This window comes from Prionailurus viverrinus, chromosome A2, assembly GCF_022837055.1.
Source record: "Prionailurus viverrinus isolate Anna chromosome A2, UM_Priviv_1.0, whole genome shotgun sequence".
Classification (NCBI taxonomy): domain Eukaryota; kingdom Metazoa; phylum Chordata; class Mammalia; order Carnivora; family Felidae; genus Prionailurus; species Prionailurus viverrinus.
In genome coordinates, this window is record NC_062562.1 from 147,167,840 (window position 1) to 147,183,385 (window position 15,546).

Below are 15,546 nucleotides of genomic sequence, written 5' to 3' on the forward strand. Positions count from 1 at the left end.
CTGACTCAGAGTTCATTCAGTGAGGAAAGCCCTATCCTCAGCAAGTTTGTCCCAAAAAATCAGTGGCCACGGTTTATCACTGCAGTTGCCAGAGACAATGATGCCACTCGGGACAAATAAGAGGGTGGCTGAAAACCTTAAAAGGAAAATCTGAGAAATGAGGTCTCCACAAGAGGCCTTGGCAATATCTGACATATTCCTGGGGATCCAGAAGGCCATGCACATGTAGAAGACTGTGCAAATGCCCAGGAAAGGCCAGACAAGCCCTAATCCCTTGACTTTGAGGTTCTACGCAAGTAGGAAGTGAAGGCTAAGGCAGAGTTGTAAACTGCCAGAGCATGGAAGGCATGCCCCAACACACAAAGTGCCCACTGGAAAAAGATTTCGAGATATATTGGCTTAAATCATTTAAGAAAATCTGTCAAGGAGCTCCTGGGTGGCTCAGTCGATTAAGCATCTGACTTCAGCTCAGGACATGATCTCATGGTTCGTGAGTTCGAGCCCCACGTCAGGCTCTCTGCTGTCGGCACAGAACCCACTTTGTATCCTCTGTCCCCCTCTCTCTCTGACCCTTCCATGCTTGTGCATACACACACATGCTCTCTCTCTCAAAAATAAACATTAAAAAGAAAAAAGAAAAAAGAAAATCTGTTAAATCATTATCTGATGACTTAGCTAATCAAGCAGACTTCAGTACCTGTACATGACAAAGAGTAAGACTGCAGAATTAGTCCAGGAAAGTCACTGAACAAACAACAACAAACAGCAATAATAACAACCTCTGAGGATGGAGAAGAGAGAAATGTGATTTACAGAGTTACCACAATACATAGAATATCTAATTTTTGACAAAAAGTGATGACACATGTTAAAGAAATAGTAAAGTATGCCCCATATGTAGGGGAGAAAACCAGTCTGTACCGATTATTCTTGAGGAAGCCCAGGTATTGGAATTATTGGGCAAAGATTTTGTCAGTAAATATAAACACGTTCAAGAAATAAAGGAAATCATGTCTAAAGAATGAAAGAGAATTAAAGACATGACAATCATACCTCACCAAAGAGACAATATCGATAAAGAGAAATGAGTTTCGGTTTATTTGTTTTGTTTTCTTTTAAAAAGCCAAATAGAAATTCTGGATTTGGAAAGTGCAATAATGAATGAAAAATTCAAATCTGCAATTCAACGGCAGATTTGCACTGGCAGTAGAAAGAAATCAGTAAACCTGAAGGAAGTAGAAAGAAATCAGATAATCCAGCTAAGAAAGAAAAAAGTGAAAAAAAAAAAAAGAGCAGAGCTTTGGAAATCTATGGAATATGACCCAGTGTATGAACGAACATTTGCATAATAGGAGGCCCAGAAGGAAAATAGAGAGACAAAAGGGCAAAAGGAATATATGAAGAAATGACTAACAAAACTGCCCAAATTTGATGAAAAGCATTAATCTATGCACTTGAGTAGCTCAACAAATCCCAAGAAGAATAAAAAGAAAAAGATCCACACAGTGACACACCATAGTCAATCCACTGAAAGCAGAAGACAAAGAGAAAATCTTGACAGCAGCCAGGTAAAAACTACCGCATCATGCTTCAAAAGGGATCATCAATACAATCAATGGCTAACTTTTCACCTGAAACAAGGGAAGAGATAGGGTATAGAATGCCATATTCAAAGTGCTGAAATATAAAAACAAGAATTCTATATCCAGCAAAACTATCCTCCAAAAAACAAAGGCTAAATAAGGATATTCCCAGAGAAGCAATGACTGAAAGAAAGCACTGCTGACAGATTTACAAAAAAACATCCTAAAGGAAGCCCTTTATGCTTAAAGATTTACACCGAACAGTGATGTGAATAATCAAGGAGAAATAAAGAGCACTAGACATGATAATTATGTGAGTTGATATCAAAGAGTCTATAGACAACTTTTTTTTTTTTTCATTTCTCTTCTTCACTACTTTAAAGGACATGAAATGGTATAAAGCAATAATTATAACCCTACAGTTGACCCTTGAACAACACAGGTTTGAACTACATGGATCAACTTAATGCAGACTTTTTATGATAGAGTACTGCAAATAAATTTTCTCTTCCTTATAATTTTCTTAATGACATTTTCTTTTCTCTAGCCTACTTTATTATAAGAATATAGCATTTAATACATATAACACAAAATACGTGGTTTATGGTATCAGTAAGGCTTCTGGTCAACAGTAGACTATTAGAAGTTAAATTTTGGAGAAGTCAAAAATTATATGCAGATTTTTAACTCGATGGAGGGCTGGCTCCCCTACTCCCCACATTGTTCAAGGATCAACTGAATATTGCTGGATTTATAACACATACATGCCATATATATGGCAATTATAGCAAATAGGAGCCCAGAGAGAATGAAACTATATTGGAGAAAAGATTCTGTATTTTACTAAAATTAAATTAGTATTAATCTGAAGCAGTCTGTGGTAAAGTAAGATGCATGTTCTAATCCCTAGAGTAACAGCTAAGAAAAAACTGGAAAAAAAGTTAAAATACTGACAGAGACATTAAAATGATACACTGAAAATATTTATTTAACACAAAACAAGGTAGTCAAAGAGGAGAGAAACAGAAAAAGACAGGAGACATAGAACAATCAGCACAATGGCAAAAGTAAATCCAACTCTATTAATAATTACATTAAATGTAAATAGTCTAATCATCCCAACCAAAAAAACAGAAATGGCCAGACAGGATAAAAAAAGCAAGATCCAATTATATGCTGTCCACAAGAGTCACACATTCAGATTCAATAAATCATATGGAAAATGGAAAAATATTTTAAACTGAATGAAAACAAAGACACATGAAAATTTATGAGATGTAGCTAAAGCAATGCTGGGAGGGAAATGTAGAGTTTTAGACACCAATACCAAAGAAGAAAAGTCCCATGGGGCGCCTGGGTGGCGCAGTCGGTTAAGCGTCCGACTTCAGCCAGGTCACGATCTCACAGTCCGTGAGTTCGAGCCCCGCGTCGGGCTCTGGGCTGATGGCTCAGAGCCTGGAGCCTGTTTCCGATTCTGTGTCTCCCTCTCTCTCTGCCCCTCCCCCGTTCATGCTCTGTCTCTCTCTGTCTCAAAAATAAATAAAACATTGAAAAAAAAAATTTAAAAAAAAAAAAAAAAAAAAAAAAAGAAGAAAAGTCCCGAATCCATAACCAAAGCTTCCACAATTAAGAAATTAGAAAAACAAGAGTGAATCAACCCGACGGCAAGCAAAAGAAAGGAAATAAAATCAGAACAGAGATCAACAGACTAGAATGCAGAAAAAAATAATAATGATAATAAAGAAAATCAATAAAACCCGAAGTTAGTTCTTTGAAAAGATCAACAAAATTGACAAATCTTTAGCTAGACTAATCAAGAAAAAAAGAAAACAAAAAAACACAAATTATGAAAATAAGGAACGAAGAAAGGAACAACACTACTGACCCTAAGGAAACTTAAATGATAAGGGGATATTACGAACAACTATATGCCATTTCTAGGGCTTTGTCCCCCAAAATGCCAAACTACTAAAATTGGCTCATGAAGAAATGCACAATCTAAAAAGATCTAGGAGTTCTTCCCTCAAAGAAAAGCACAGGTCCCAGTGACGTCACTGGTTACTTCTATCAAATATTTCAAAAAATACCAATCTTCCAGAAACTCTCCCAGGAAATAAATGAGGGTGCACGACTTCCCAGCTAATGCTGCGATGCCAGGATTACCTATGAACAAGCCTAACAAATGTTCACAAGAAAACTACAGCCCAGCATTTCTGGCATAGACACAAAACTCCTTACCAAAACACACACACACACACACACACACACACACACACACACACACACAAATACAACTAATAAATGACCATAGCAAGGCTACAGGATACAAGATGAACCTGCAAAAATCAACTGTATTTCTATATATTGACAACAATAATCCAAAATGAAATTAATAATTCCATTCATAATAACATCAAAAAGAAATACTTAGAAATGCATTTAATAAAACAGTGCAAGACCTTCCCACCGAAAACTACAAAACCCTGCTGAGAAATCAAAGTAATTTCAGAAGCAGTCTCTGATCATGGACTGGAAGACTCAATATCAAGATGGCAATTCTCCCAAAATGATTTATTCAAAGTAGGTCTATTGTTCTATTCAATGTAATCCCTACCAAAATGCTGGCAGTCTTTTGTTGCAGACATTCAAAGCTGTTCCTAAAATTTATACAGAAACGCAAGGACCAAACAGTCAAAACAGTTTTCAACAACCTAAATATATAAAGCAAACACTGACATATCTGATGGGAAACACAGCGATACAATAATAGTAAAACACTTCAAGACTCTATTTTCAATAATGGATACAACATCCAGAGAGAAAATCAGGTGGATTGGAATAACGTTACAGACCAAATGGACCTGACATACACAGAACATTCTACCCAATGGCAGCAGGATACACATTCTTCCCAGGAGCGCAAAGAACATTCTCCAGGATTGATCACCTGTTAGGTCACAAAACAAGTCTTCACAAGGTTAAGAAGATTAAAATCATACCAAGTATCTTTCCTCATCACAATGAAATAAAACGAGAAATTGGGACACCTGGGTGGCTCAGTCAGTTAAGCGCCCGTCTCTTGATCTCAGCTCAGGTCAGGATCTCACTGTTTATGAGATTGAGCCTTGAGCTGGGCTTTGCGCTGACAGCACGGAGCCTGCCTGGGATAATCTCTCGTACATGCTCGCTCTCTCTCTCTCTCTCTCTCTCTCTCTCCTCTTTGCCCACCCTTTCCCACCCTTCGTGCGAGGGTGCACATGCACACGCTCTCTCAAAATAAATAAACTTAAAAAAAGAGACTAGAAATCAATAACAAAAGGAAAACTGGCACATTCACAAATACATGGAAAGTAAACCACACACTCTTGAACAACCAATGGCTCAAAGAGGAAATCAAAATGAAAATTAGAAAATAAGGGACAACAAATATGTGCAAGAAAGCAGAACTGCGTGGGAAGTGTATAGTGAAAAATTGTAAGTTTTTAAAATGCCATCTATGCCAGGATACATACAAAATCAAAAAGAACTGTCATGGTAATTCTGAGAATTAACAAGTGAGGGGTAAGGGTCATTTCATCCCAAACTGATCTGCTGGCCAACCCCCGAAAGAAGTTGAGTTCCTCTATGACAACTGGACTCAGTCAAGTGTGTAAGGCAATCAGTGCTGGTCAAGCACAAAGCGTAGCCTGGAGCTCCTTCCCATCATGCCAAGGGAAGAAGGACTGGTACTTCCCCAACCCTGAAAGAAGAAGATTCTGCTACTAATGTGCCACATCATACAGCTGCAAGATTTGCAGCCCAGACCATGATGCCCCGGAAGGGCTGCTTCCCCGAAAAAATGGCACTGTCACAACAGGTTCTATCTGGTGATCTCTTACAATTTCTCGGACCATTGTTCATGGTGGTCTCTTACAATTTTTCCCCCGCTGTGGCATCAGATGTAATGTCTATCGTATTATATTACTTCCCCATCCCTCTCCTGCTCACAACAGTGAGTAGGTGGTGTTTCTGTGCTTAATGCGGTTTAAAACCCACAAAGCCCAAGGGTCATGATCCCTCTCTCAGGGTGTGAAAACTGCCCTGAGAGACCTCTGCACACCGAACCAGAATGAACGAACAATGGGGGACCCGGTGCATCAGATATTGCGTCAGTCTCGATGGGTTTCCCCTCATGAATGGTATCCCAGTAGGCTATATGTGAGTTTTTCTTGGACGTTTGTGCTTACTTGCGTAAAAACTGTTACAGCAAGGTGGACATCAAGTCAGGTTTCTACTGTGGTTTCTGGAAGTCAATCAAAGGGTCAGAGGTCAAAGACACATTTTGGCATTTTGGCAGTACCGGGATGGCTGGTCTCACTAACTACCTGTGAGAAATAGCCCTGAAGTCCTAATGAGTGAAAAATCTGGGGAACAGCACTGCCCAGGTGACAACTCGGCGGTTGTTATTAATGCCCTTGGTGGAAGCATCCCAGGAAGAGGCAAACTTGACCGAGGGCCAGGCTAAACAATCCCTGATAAAACTACACAGAAAAATAAGGATGCAAAACAAGAGCCGGGAGACACACCTGCGGAATAAGGGAGGATCTGGTCTACCGTCTATCGACGTTATGATAAAACTGTGATAATAAAGAATGTGTTGCTGGGGTGGAAACAGAAGTATAGAGCAGTGGAGCCCAGGACCCCAGAAACAGAACAGTGTGTACAAGGATACCTGATTTATGACAAAGCTGACATGGTATAGCAGTGGATACGAACAGGTATTTCAACAAATGGTACCAGGACTACTCAGTAGCCATGGCTGGGGAGTTAAATTGCTACCTCATACCATATCCAAAAAACAACTCCAAGTAGTTTATAGACCTAAAACATGAAAGCTAAAACTATAATGCAGGGTGCCTGGGTGGCTCAGTCGGTTAAGCGTCCAGCTTGGTTTTGGCTCAGGTCATGATCCCGTGGTTCCTGAGTTTGAGCCCGCATTGAGATCTGCACTGACAATTCGGAGCTGGCTTGGGATTCTTTCTCCCTCTCCCTCTGCTCCTCCCTCGAGAGCTCATACTTATGCTCAGGCTCGCTCTCTCTCTCTTGCTCTCTCGCTCTCCAATAAATAAATAGACCTTTAAAAAAGTTTATCTGAAGTTTATCTTTTTTTTTTTTTTTAATTTTTTTTTCAATGTTTATTTATTTTGGGACAGAGAGAGACAGAGCATGAACGGGGGAGGGGCAGAGAGAGAGGGAGACACAGAATCGGAAGCAGGCTCCAGGCTCTGGGCCATCAGCCCAGAGCCCGACGCGGGGCTCGAACTCACGGACCGCGAGATCGTGACCTGGCTGAAGTCGGACGCTTAACCGACTGCGCCACCCAGGCGCCCCTGAAGTTTATCTTTATCTTAAGAGATAATGCTTATAAAAAATATCATAGAAAATATATTTGAGACCTTGGGGTAGAAGATGTCTTCAGCAAGACACCAAAAACAGTATTCCAAAAGTCAAACATTGATCAATGTGACTACATTAAAGAAGTTCTGTTCATTAAGACACCAGGAGAGAGAGAACAGACAAACCTGAGTGGGAAAAGCTATTTGCAACATACACAACCAAAAAAGAACTCCTAGAAACCAGCACGAATAAGGCAGATAACCCAATAAAAAACTGGGTATTTCAATAGAAAGGATATTCAAATGGTTAATAAACATAGAAAACGTTTCCCAAACTCATCAGTAATTAGGGAATTACAAATTAAAACCACTATGACTTGACAAGGATGCCAAGGCAATGCAATGGAAAAAGAATCTTTCCCCAAGCAGTGCTTAGACAACTGCAAACTCCTATTTCAACCAGATACCCACATGCAAAAGAATGACACTGGACCCCTACCTCACACTATATACGAAGATACCTCAAAATGTACCAAAGACCTAAATGTAAAAGATAAAATTATAAAACTCTTAGAAGACTGCACAGGTATAAATCTTCATGACCCTGGATTGGACAATGGTTTCCTTTAGTACAATACCGGAAGCACAAACAACCAAAAAAAAAAAAAAAAAAAACTAGACAAATTGGGCTTCATCAAAATTTAAAACTTCGGTACTTCAAAGGACACAACCAGGAAACTAAAAAGCCCACAGAATGGGAGGAAATCTTTGCAAATTATGTATCTAATAAAGACCTAGTATCCAAAATGTATTTGGTTAATGATTACAACTCAATAAAAGACAAATAACCCAATTTTTAAAATGAGCAAAGGATATGACTGAACCTTTCTTCAAAGAAGACATACAAATGCCCAAGAAGCACATGAAAAGATACTCAACACTATTAGTCATTAATGAAATGCGGCTTTTGTTACTGTCAAGCCAAGAACTTATTTGTACAATTTTTTTTCTATAAAATTTTTTCAATGGAAAAAAATAACCACAATGAAATACACTTCATCACACCTACTATGAGATATATAACAACAAAGACAATAATGAGTATCGGTGGGGATGTGGAGACATTGGAACCTTCGTGCATGGTGGGCAAGAATGTAAAATGATGCACCCATTTTGGAAAAGAGTTTGGCAGTTCCCCTCAGAAAGTTAAACACAGAGTTACGTTATGACACAGCAACTCTATTCCTAGGTATATGCCCAAGAGAATGGAAGAACGTATTCACATAAAAAATTACGCATGACTGTTCGTAGTAGCATTATACATAAAAGCTGGAAAGTGGAAACAACCCAAATGTCCACCAACAAATAAATGGGTAAATAAAAATATGGGATAGCCTCTCAATGGAATATCACTCAGCCATAAAAATCAAGCACTGATACTTGTATATATAGATGAACCTTGAAAATGTTACTGTAAGTGAAAGAAACCAGAGACAAAAGACCACATATTGCATGATCCCATTTATATTAAGTGTCTAGAACAGGCAAATCCAGAGGGACAGGAAGCAGATTGCTTTCCAGGGGCTGAGAGGAGGGGAGAATAGGCAGTGACTGATAGTGGGTTGGGGGTTTCTTTTTCAAGTGATGAAAACGTTCTGGTTTCAGTGGTGGCGGGTAGATAACTTTGTGAATATACTAAAGACCACTGAATCAGGAGCACCTGGGTGGCTCAGTCCGTTAAGCATCCGACTCTTGATTTCGGCTCAAGTCACGACCTCCTGATTTGTGAGCTCGAGCCCCATGTCGGCCTCCGTGCTGGCAGTGTGGAGACTGCTTGGGATTCCCTTTGTCTGCCCCTCCCCTACACATGCTTGCTCTCTCTCTCAAAATAAATAAATAAACTGAAAAAGAAAAAAAAAAGACCACTGAATTATACACTTTAAAAAAAGTGAATTTTACGGTATCTGAGTTATGTCTCAATAAAGAAGATCTAATACACCCCTCTGATTAATTTAAAATTTGACATCAAGTCTTGGCCTCAGAAAATCTCACCTGCCTGGCTGGAATGTAAATTGGTACAATCCCTTTGAAAAACAGTCCAACAATGATCTACCAATTCCATCCCTAGAGACATACCCTACAGAAATAAATGCTTACATATAAAGAGAGAAAGCTATGGTAATGAGGCGGTGTGGTGTAGGTACAGGAATGCTGTTTGCTGCCATTTCATTAGTAAGTGCTCCAAACCAAAAACAACCCAAATGCCCACTAACAGAAGAATGAATATAAATAAGGCTGGAAGGATTCAGTCAAGGAAATATACAATTAAAATGAACCAGCCCTCCAGTAGAAACAAGGGTAAATCTTAGACAGAAATACTGAGTGGAAAAAAAAAAGATAGAAACTATAGCATGATTCTATTGACATAATGTTCAAAACGAAACCTTACTGTTTATGACTGCATACGCGGGGTAAAAATCTAAAGAAAGAGCCAAGCAATTACTACCGTAAATATCAGAATAGTGATTTCTACCGGGGGTGGGTATGATCAAGAAGGATGTAAATCACATTTCTGGGATACCAGAAACATGCAACTACCTAACACATAGGGCCAGTTACCTGGGTGTTCTACATAATTGGATACAATGTACAGAATACGACTGTGAGTCTTATGCAATTCTCTAGATGTATGTTTCTCAATTAAAAAAATTTTAAATTCTCTCTTGAATATAGGGTTCTAAATATGAGGTCAGTTTTGTTATCAGTGATCTACAGATCAACTACAGTCTTACCTTTTTAGAGTATGATTTGTCAGTTTCTGAGAGAGAAGTGTTTACAGTCTCCCGAGCTTAATTTCTTGTATTTCTTTAAGATGGTGCTGCACATATTTTGAAGCAATGTTATTAAGTACAGTTAATACTTAGTACTTAACTGTACTGGAGCAGTGCAGGGATGAGGGGCACTGAACCACTAAGCAGTCGAAAATTCATGCGGAACTTTGGACTCCCCCCAAAACTTAACTACTAATAGCCTACTATTAACTGGAAGCCATAGCAACAAGCCATAGTCAATTAGCACATATTTCACAGATTAGATGCATTGTATATTGTATGCTTACAATAAAGCTAGAGAAAAGAAAACGTTAAGAAAAGCAGAAGGAAGGAGCACCTGAGTGGCTCAGTCAGCTAAGTGTCGGACATTGATTTCAGTTCAGGTCATGATCTCTGGATTCGGTTCTTGAGTTCAAGCCTCCTGTTGGGCTCTGCACTAACACTGCGGAGCCTACTTGGGATTCTCTCTCTCTCTTTCTCTCTCTCTTTCTCGCTCCCTCCCTCCCTCTCCCTCTCCCTCTCTCTCTGACCTTCCCCTGCTTGCTCTCTCTCAAAATAAATTAATACACTTAAAAAAAAATCAGAAGAAAAATACAGTTATGTACTGCACTGTATTTATCGGGAAAAAAAATCCATGTATAACTGGACGACGCAGTTCAAACCCGTGTTCAAGGGTCCACTGTACATACGAGTTCATTCCTGTTACATCGTTTTTTAGATCATTTGTTTTGTCATAATACAAAATCCCACTTTGTCCTTTTTAATGCTCTAAATCCTGATTCCTATTCTGGCTTGTATTACTATTGCTAAGCAGCAATTAGTGTTCGTATATATCAAGCATGTATTTTTTGATAGATTTTAAGTGTTTCCTTGTCCTTCTGTTTAGGCGTGTCTTTTGTGAAAGGCTATATAACAGATCTCTTATTTTGTTTACCTGACCGGCCACTCTTTAAATAAGTAATCCTTTAATAATGTCAGCAAGCCTACTTACATTTATTACACTGAAAATACTTTTGTTTGCTAGGCAGTCTCTATAATGGTCCCCCCAAATCTCTACTTTTGAAAATATCCACATCCCTGGGTAGTCCCCTCCCACATTATACCAGACTTGGTCTCTGTAACCAAGGGAACACACCAGAGGGGAGGCCATGTCCCTTTCGAGATGAGGTTATAACACCCTGCAGCTCCCATCCGAACCTCTCCTCCAGTTCACTTACTTTGGGAAGAGCCACTGCCATGCTGTGGGGACGTTCGAGCAGCCTACACACAGGCTGCCAAAGTGAGAAACTGAAGCATCTGGCCAACAGCCAAGGAGAAACTGAGGCTTGTCAACAGCTACATGAGTGAAACTGGAAGCAGATCTTCCAGACCTAGGTGGGTGCAGCTTTGGCTGATGGCTTGACTGGGGCTTCATGAGGACCCTGGACCAAACCAGAAGCTAAGCCACTTGCAGATCCCTGACCACAGATACTACGAGATGATGTCTGTTATAAGCTGCTATGTTTGGCACTAATTTGTCACATAGCAAGAGACAACTAATACATTTACACTGAATTCTGCCCAACTTATTTGGTTTTCTTCTATTTATATACTCCATTGTTTTCCACTAAACTTCAAATTTTCTTCATTCCATTTTTATTTTTTTAACGTTTTTATTTTGAGAGAGAGCGCGGACGCGCACACACGTGCAAGCGGGAGAGGGGCAGAGAGGGAGAGAGAGAATCCCAAGCTGGCTCCATGCTGTCAAGGCAGAGCCCAATGTGGATCTCAATCCCATGAACTGTAAGAACGTGACCTGAGCTAAAATCAAGAGTCAGACGCTTAACCGACGGGGCCACCGAGGTGCCCCATGTTAACATTTTTAAAGCTTTGCATTCCATTTACATTCCATTTGCATTCCAGTTACGAATCCGTATGTTTTTCTGACAAAGTTTAACATTAATAATTAACATCTTGGGGTGTCTGACTGGCTCAGTCAGGAGAGTATTCAACTCTTGGTCTTGGGGTCGTGAGTTCAAGCCCCACGTTGTGGGGTAGAGATGATTTAAATAAATATATATTTATAAGTAATAATCGACAACATATTCCTCCCAAACCAGACCAAAACAAACAAACTTAGCACGCTTTGACTACCATGTAGAACTTCCTTCAACACCAGTATTTACCATATTGCTGTCTTCTGGAATCTTTGAGATTGTTATTAAACTTTACAAAGTTAAAATATCATCTATTTATGATTACTACTGCTTATCCTAACTCCATGTTCATCTTACTCCTTCAATCCCACTATTGCCTTCTGAGTATGTATTTGTTCATGCTGGAGTAAATCTTTGAATAATTCTTACAAAGTGATTGACAAACTATTTATGGTAAATCCTTCTGTTTAAAAATACCTTTCTTTCGCCTTTGCTGTTGGATGATAGTTTGGCTGAGTATAGAATTCTAGTTTGACAGTTCTCTTCCCACAGCACTACGAAGACACCGTTGCTGCCTTGCGTGCAATGCTACAAAGACACCTAAAGTAAAACTATAGGTTAAATACCTTTGTTTTCATAGAACTTTTAGAATTTTTCTCTTTATCCTTGTTTAAAAAAAAATGCAGCATTAGAACGTGCTTGCTTACTTACCTTTACACTTCATCCTACTTAGCATTTTGTGCTGTGTGTGTGCACCCACGTGCATTTACTCTAAAGATCATATCTTTCTACAGGTCTGAGAAATGATCAGCCATTTAAAAGGGTTAACTTTGTATTCGATTATAACAAAATCATAGAAAAGTCCACAAAATATTTGTCTCCCCCCCCCCGCCCCCCCCCCCCCGCCTCTCAAATTCATATTCAAGCCCTAACCCACGGTGTGTGACTCTATTTGGAGATGGGCCCTCTAGGGAAGTAATTAAGGTTAAATGAGGTCATAAAGGTGGAGTCCTGATCTGAAAGGATTAGTGTCTTTAAAGGAGAGATAACACAGCACTTGCTCTGGCCCCCCGATCTGTGCACGCGCACGAGTGTGTGTGTGTGTGTGTGTGTGTGTGTGTGTGTGTGTGTGTACACAAATGCACCAAAAGATCACATGAGCGCACTGTGAGATGGTAGCCTTCTCCAACCCCAGGGAAAGCTCTCACCATTCACCAACCCTCTTGGCACTCTAATCTTGGATTTTCTAGACTCCAGAACTGTGAGCAAAGAAGTTTCTGTTGTTTAAGCCCCCTCGTCTGTGGTATTTTGTCACAGCGGTTGTAGCATACTAATATAGCAGCTGACCTTGAAGAGGTCCCGGGTGATTCCTGGTTTCTGGTATTCATTCCCTCTTCTAGTCCCGAGCCACACTGAACAGAGCAGACCTTTTTTATCCAACAGAATACTGCAGAAATGCTGGGGTGTGGCGTCAAAGACTAGGTGTCTATGAATATTTTGTTCATAAAAATAATTGTGCCTTGCACTTTGTGCTCTCTTGTATCCCTCACTGTGGGGGAAGCCAGCCACAACGTTATAAGGACACTGACCAGCCCCATGGAGAGGTCTACGTGGCAAGGGACTCGGGCGTCCTGCCAACAGCCTGCACCAAGGCACCAGTCACGAGACTGAGTGACCCTGGAGGCAGATTCTCCAGCTTCCCTCGTGCCTTCTGATGACCACAACTTTGGCCAACATCTGGACTGCAGCCTCACGAAAGACCTCAAGGAGGCACCAGCTGAGAACACTCCCCAATCTCCGGCCCACAAAAATCGTGTGGGAAAATAAGGATTTGTCCTTTTAATCCGGTTAAGTTTTTCAGTAATGTGTTATACAATGGCAGATCACTAAATCCAAGGGGAATTATTACAAACCTAGAATGATAAAGAAAATGAGTATGTCAAGCACGTCAGAAGCCCCCTGCATGCCACCTTCCAGGCACTAGCGTGCTTCTGCCCTACAGATAAATATGAACTTTTAATGCTATAGGTTAGTTGTGTCTATCAAGTCTGAAATTAACACAAAGAGAACCATACAGATTGTATCTGTTTGCGTGGGACTTCAATTTATCCACACTGTGGTTGCATTTAGCAGTAATTTGTTCATTTCCACTGTTGTATACTGTATGACTATAACACAATTTAGTTTTTGATTCTAACTTTGTCCGACATCTGGACTGCTTCTACTTGGACTGAGTAACAGTACTAAAGGTATCCTTGGTATGTCATTTGACCCACGAATGTATGCATTTCTGTTTGATATTTAAACAAAGACAATTGAGATTCTGATTGGGGGTTCATGGAATCTGCAGGACAAAATAAGATGTGACGTTTTTATAGTACTGAATATTCCACTCTAAGAACAGGATATATCCCTCCATTTATTCAAGTCATATTTCAATAACATTTTATGATTTTCTGTGTAGAGATGTATACAATTTGTAGATTTATTCATAAGGATCTGATTTCAATATAAATGATTTTACTTTATTGATTGGTTACTGGAATATAGAAATTAAACTGATTTTGGATACTAACCTATCCAGTAACCTTGATAAATTTACATATCAATCCTGATAGCTAATAGATACTTTACATTTTCTTTTTTTTTTTTTTAAATGTTTGTTTATTTTTGAGAGAGAGAGAGACAGGGAGAGACAGAGTGCGAGCAGGAGAGGGGCAGAGAGAGAGAGGGAGACACAGAATATGATGCAGGAGGCTCTGAGCTTTCAGCACAGAGCCCAGTGTGGGCCTTGAACCCACGAGCTGTGAGATCATGACCTGAGCTGAAGTTGGACACTTAACCGACAGAGCCACTCAGGTGCCCCTAGATTTTACATTTTCTATATACAAAATCATGCTGTCCGCAAAGGCAATTTTATGTCCTCTTTCAAATCCTTATTTTTTTTTTCTTATTGCACCAAGTATGACTTCCAGTAAAATGTTGCTAAAAAATAGAATTATCAGGCATTCTTTGTTTCATTTACAATCTCAAGGAGGAAAACCTTTAATAGTCTGCCAATAAGTACAAAGTTTACTGGAGATTTTTTGGTACCTTATCAGAATAATGATGTTCCCTTCTATTCTTTGCTTTGAAAAGAGATTTTTTAATCACCAATTGCCACTGATTTTTATCAAGTGCTTTTGTTGCATCCATTATGATACTGAGACTACTCTCCTTTATTCTTTGAATGGGGAATGTTATGTTGACTTTTGACTGTCAACGGCACCTTTGCGCTGCTAGAATAAACGCATGCTGGGAAATTTGTTCATTATTTCTTCGTATATCTCTATCTCTCTCTTTCACCCCAGTCTCTCACATCTTCCTCGGGAATTCCAATTACATCCCAGGTGGCACACCAGTTGACAGTATCCCACAGTTCTCTGTAGCCGTTTATTCTTCTTTAACCTGTTTTCTGTGTTCCCTCAAATGAGTTGCTTTCTATTCCTCTCCCTTCAAAGTCACCAACTCTTTCACTGTTTTGTTAGCCACCTCTAGTCTGGTGCTAAGTCTATCCAGCAATTACCCATTTCCGTTACCATCTGTGTGGCAGGCAGAATGGCCCCGGAGACGTCCGTGCCTTCCTGCCCGGAACAGGTGAATATGTTACCTTACGTGACACAGACCAATCGCTGACTGAAGGTGGGTAAGCAAATAGGGACCTACCAATCTCTGACCGCAACGAAATGAATTGAGCCAACGACCGAAATGAGATTCGAAGTGAATTCTTCCCCAAAGCCTCCAGTAAGCAACAGCATCCTGCTAACATTCTGACTTTTAACCCATGAGACTTATTGTCTAA

At 39.8% G+C, this 15,546-nt stretch overlaps 1 protein-coding gene across 2 annotated transcripts in view; it reads right to left on the minus strand.

The window, feature by feature from the left end:
• The window catches only part of COPG2 (COPI coat complex subunit gamma 2), a 114,031-nt gene that overhangs the window by 60,601 nt on the left and 37,884 nt on the right, over positions 1 to 15,546 (minus strand). The window lies entirely within an intron of this gene.